Source organism: Penaeus japonicus, unplaced genomic scaffold (assembly GCF_977035675.1).
Source record: "Penaeus japonicus unplaced genomic scaffold, GWHDUDI00000001_assembly GWHDUDI00000043, whole genome shotgun sequence".
NCBI lineage: Eukaryota > Metazoa > Arthropoda > Malacostraca > Decapoda > Penaeidae > Penaeus > Penaeus japonicus.
The window spans coordinates 2,110,355-2,115,354 of NW_028234445.1; the positions used below are offsets into that span (position 1 = coordinate 2,110,355).

General features: G+C 38.7%; 2 protein-coding genes and 1 long non-coding RNA gene across 4 annotated transcripts in view; 1 reads left to right on the top strand and 2 right to left on the bottom strand.

Annotated features, from left to right (window-relative positions):
- Positions 1 to 5,000, top strand: part of LOC122246354 (uncharacterized) — a 1,434,769-nt gene that overhangs the window by 1,310,183 nt on the left and 119,586 nt on the right. The gene's annotated exons all lie outside the window — the stretch shown is intronic.
- LOC122263496 (uncharacterized) overlaps positions 1 to 5,000 on the bottom strand; it is a 1,386,165-nt gene that overhangs the window by 1,038,520 nt on the left and 342,645 nt on the right. The window lies entirely within an intron of this gene.
- LOC147466580 (uncharacterized) overlaps positions 1,697 to 5,000 on the bottom strand; it is a 7,356-nt gene continuing 4,052 nt past the window's right edge. For both annotated transcript variants that reach the window (XR_015190835.1, XR_015190836.1), the window contains exons 6-8: positions 4,777 to 4,839; positions 3,915 to 3,998; positions 1,697 to 3,084 (exon numbers count right to left, since the gene is read on the bottom strand). This is a non-coding gene — a long non-coding RNA (uncharacterized LOC147466580). The remainder of the gene's footprint in view (positions 3,085 to 3,914; positions 3,999 to 4,776; positions 4,840 to 5,000) is intronic.

Below are 5,000 nucleotides of genomic sequence, written 5' to 3' on the forward strand. Positions count from 1 at the left end.
AATGTGGTCCCGTTGTGTGATCATAAGTGTCGTGAGTGTGTTTGTGTGGGTGTAGTAAATCCCATGTATTATATCTCCAAAGAATGGGATGTTTACACTCATGCAATGGGCCAGGCTTATCCCCAAGATACATGCTCGTCAAAATATGGTGAAAAGCGTGGAGGAAAGGAAAATTTCTCGTCGCTGGACCTTTGAGGCTAAAATGACTCACTGGATCATTTAACTTCAATTCAGGAATATTAGAAAAAAGGACAATGTCATCAATAAGAGGTGAAAGGCGAAAAATGTAGTAAGTGGAATGGGGGAAGGGAAAGAGGAGAAGAAGGGGGAAGATAAACTGGAGGGGGTAGGATGGAAGAGGGGAATGAGAAGAGAAAGAGGCGAGGTGGCCAGGGGGCAGTAAGGGAAGGGTGAGGGGGGGTGAGGAGGGAATAAAAGGGGAAGGTCTAAGAGAAAGAGGGAGGTGAAGGGGAAGAGGTAAGGGGGGAGGGGAGGGGGTGGTGGGGGTGAGAGGAGGAAGGGAAGATATGGGGAGGGGAGGGTGAATGAAGGAGAAGGGGAATAAAGAGGTAGAGAAGGGGAAGATAAGAGGGAGGGGAGTGGGAAGGAGAAGGGAAAGAGGGAGATGGAAGGGGAAGATAAGGGGGAGGGGGATGAGGAGGAGGAAGGGAAGGAGAAGGGAAAAAAGGGAGGAGGAAGGGGAAGATATGGGGGGGGGGAGGAAGAGGGAAGGAAGGAGAAGGGAAAAAACAAGATAAGGGGGAAGGAGGAAGGGGGGAAGGGAGAGAGGAGGAGGAAGGGGAAGATATGGGGGAGGGGTGGGGGAGGGGAGGGGAAGGGAAGGAGAAGGGACAGAGGAAGATAAGGAGGAGGGGAAAGTGAAGGGAAAGAGGGAGGAGAAAGGGGAAGAGAAGGAGGGGGATGGGATGGAAAGAAAAAGCGAAGGAAGAGGCAGATAAGGTAGAAGGTAATGAGATGGGAAAGAGGAGGAGGAGAAGAGAAAGAGGAGGTGGAGAAGGGAAAAACTAAGAGGAAGAAGATAAGGACGAAGGGGAGGTGTGAATGCGGAGGAAGAGGAAGGGGAGAAGGGAAAAAGTAGGAGATAGAGGAAAATAAGGGGGAAGAAAGAAGTGGAGAAGGGGAAATGTAGGAGGAATGGGAGAAGGGAAAGAGGAGGAAGAGGATGTAGGTATATGCTGTGTGTAAATATAGAGGTATAGAGAAAGATGGATCGAAAGAGGAGATAGGAATAGAGAGAAATAAGAAGAGAGTCAGATAAAACCGATAGAGAGATAGAGAGATAGGAAGAAAGAGGGATAAGATAGAGAGATATGAAGATAGGTGTAGAGGAAGAAAGATAAAGAGGAAAGTAGAGATATAGACAAGAGAAATAGAAAGATAGTTAGACATATAGAAAGATAGGGAGACAGATAGACAAGTAGATGTCTTAATACAACAGACCAGTAACTGAAGTAAAAATATAAATGCGTTCCTTTTTTTTTATCTTAATTAATTTGATTTAATTTAATCATTATTTTTTAATGTTGCAAAGGATTTATCAATTGATGATCCACTCTAAACAGTGGATTAAACTAAATGAATGATAATTATCTAAAAAATAAATAAATAAATAAAAGCTGTAAGAAAAGTAGGAATAAAGAAGTGGCAAATATGAAAAAGCCAAGAAAACAAAACATATTCACCCAATTTTATTGATATGAAAACCAAGATATCGAGAGTCTTGAAACACGCAAGAGAGATTTTCTTTCCTTTCATTCAGAACTGATTCCGTTACGGAACCTATTACACCACAGGACAAAATAGGTTCAGAAAAAATCAAACACATGTTCATGGGCAGTCTACACGTTCCCGGTCTCCCCAAAGAGGCTGTGAGGCAAAATAGGTATAGGTATTATCTATTGAGTATTAAGTGCAAATGATTCAATATCATCTAATAAGTATATGCGAGTACTCAGTGCAAAGGGGGTTCTCAGGTACATGGCCTTAGACTCTCACTTGTAGAGGAAATACTTGAACATTAACACGAAGCTCAAATGAGCAAATCTCTTTGTCCCGTTGGGAATGAAATTAGTAATAAACATGTAGTAAACATAAAGCTTATTCTTTGGGTAAAGGAACCAGAGGTCTTTCTGCTTTAGAAGAGTAACATAAGGTAAGGAGATGGCATGCATTGCTAGTATCATTCAAGAAAAGGTTATACTAATACTTATAGATATGCTCATATATGATCATGTATCTATAGCAGGGGTTCCCAAACTTTTTGTTCCTCAGTACCCCTTAGGCTTTTTATTGGTTCCCATGTACCCCTAACACTAAAAATTAAATGAGAAAAGTGCAATCTGAGTGCAGATTACAACACCATGTATTGTGCAAGTAATTGTTTCCTTCAGACCAAATGTACAAGGTTCCCATGTACCCCTAACACTAAAATTAAAATGAGAAAAGGGCAATCTGAGTGCAGATTACAACACCATGTATTGTGCAAGTAATTGTTTCCTTCAGACCAAATGTACCCCCTGAAACGTGCAAATGTACCCCTGGGGGTACATGTACCCCAGTTTGGGAACCCCTGATCTATAGGGATATGAAGGGATAGACAGGAAACATATGAAAATATACATTTGCTTATGTTTTATCTTCTTGAGGGAAAACAAAACAGATTAAGTTGAAAGAAAACTACACTATTTCCTTCTCCATTGTCTCTTCCTCTCCAAAAGACAAACACAATTTCTGCCGGAGAGTCTTTAGAGCTCACTGGTCGCTCCCTTCCGAGGGCGAGCTAACACGGCAAGGGTCACGCCCCTAGGCCGCACCTGAAGAATGGTCCTTGGCGGCTGCTAGTTTAAGATTGTCCCTGCTTGATACTTGGGGAGGCTCGTCCCTGCCTGCTGCTTGGGGAGGCTCGTCCCTGCCTGCTGCTTGGGGAGGCTCGTCCCTGCCTGCTGCTTGGGGAGGCTCGTCGCTGCGCACTGGTTCCCGACCCCTGCTCCTCCTCGCAAGAAGACTGAGTGGCAGAGACGCCTCTGAGGTCGAGGGCTGGCCAGCGCTCACCGCCTCCAGCTCCTGAGACGGTTTCATATATATTACATTGATATGTATATACATATGTATATACATAAATATAAATAAATAAATAAAATGAAAGCACGTATAAACCAACAGTCGCAATTACGCACATGCATGCACACACATGTGCATACACGCACACACGCACACAGACATATATATATATATATATATATATATATATATATATATATATATATATATATATATATATATATATATATATGTATATATGTATGTATGTATGTATGTATGTGTGTATGTATATATGTATATATGTATATATGTATATATGTATATATGTATATATGTATATATGTATATATGTATATATATATAATATATATACATATATACATATATCATATATATATATATATATATATATATATATATATATATATATATATATATATATATATATATAATATATATCATATATTTTTGTTTTTTTTTTTCTATATATATATATATATATATATATATATATATATATATATATATATAATATTCATAATATATATATATATATATATTTATATAAATATATAATATCATATAATATATATATATATATATATATATATATATATAAATACATATATTCATAAATATATATAGATATTATAAATATATATCAGAGAGAGAAAAAGAGAGAGAGAGAGAGAGACAGAGAGAGAGAGAGAGAGAGAGAGAGAGAGAGAGAGAGAGAGAGAGAGAGAGAGAAAGAAAGAGAGAGAGAGAAAGAAAGAGAGAGAGAAAGAAAGAGAGAGAGAGAGAGAGAGAGAGAGAGCATACATTATTAAAGGGATCTACAAAATACTTGCCTCTGAATCCTCCACCTCAAACCCTCTGTCCCTTAATAGGGAATGTAAATGTCTCATCTTCCGTTCTTGCACTCGTAACTGTCTCTGAAAAAAGATCAACCTTATCATATCCATATGTAGGCTCTACATCTCACCCATGTTCTATTACGTTCTATAACACCTAAAGCCCCTCTTTCTCTATCCCTTACTAACACACACTACTTCTATAATACTTCTATCTTCTATCACAGTACTTCGATTTCTCTATCCCTTCCTATCCCTCACTTACTTGTCTTACTAAGCAATCAAATCTAGCAAAAGAAGTCAGTGCTTTGCCCTTTCCTATATGGTGTCAGTGTCTAGAAATGACCCCGATTTTGCCAAGAGAGGCGGCTTCTGAGCAAGGTCACAGGACATCAAGCCTGAAAGCAGTGGAGGATTCCTCTTCCTCATTTTATTCTCTTTTCTTATTATTGTTATTGTTATCTGGTGAGGAAGTCCCATGTTCATTTTCAATCTATTGATCTATTGAACACTAAATTTGAGGGCAGTTCTTAAGTTTTGGTCTCATGTGCCCTTTTCTGACAACTAAAGCTGAGGTTAGTCTGACATTTCTATAGGAAAATTGAAGTCAGTTTAGATTCTAGTTTCATGTGGCTTTTTTATCACCATCATCATTATGTCTTATTACTATCTTTAAGATTATTATAATCATGATGATATTTATTTTCTTCTGATGTATTATGTACTTCTGAATTGTTTTTTGCATATAGGTAAGTATTTACGTGTGTGTTGATAGAGATGTGTATAAAGGCATTGATACAGAAACAGATATACAGATATAAGTTTGTATGTGTGTATCATCTCTTGCACGTGTCCTTACCTCCGCTCGCTTCAGGTGGCTCTCTCTCTCCCCCAGCTTCTCCTCTCGGTCTCTGAGCATTTCCTGCAAGTAGAGTCACCTTCCTAAGATATTTTCCAGTCTTTAATACAGGCATTATCAGCATTAGTATTTGTTGCTATTCTTTTTATCATTGATATCATTGGGTCGTACAAGAACCCTCATTCACATTGTAAGGTGGCATCCCGCAACCTCACATCTCCCGG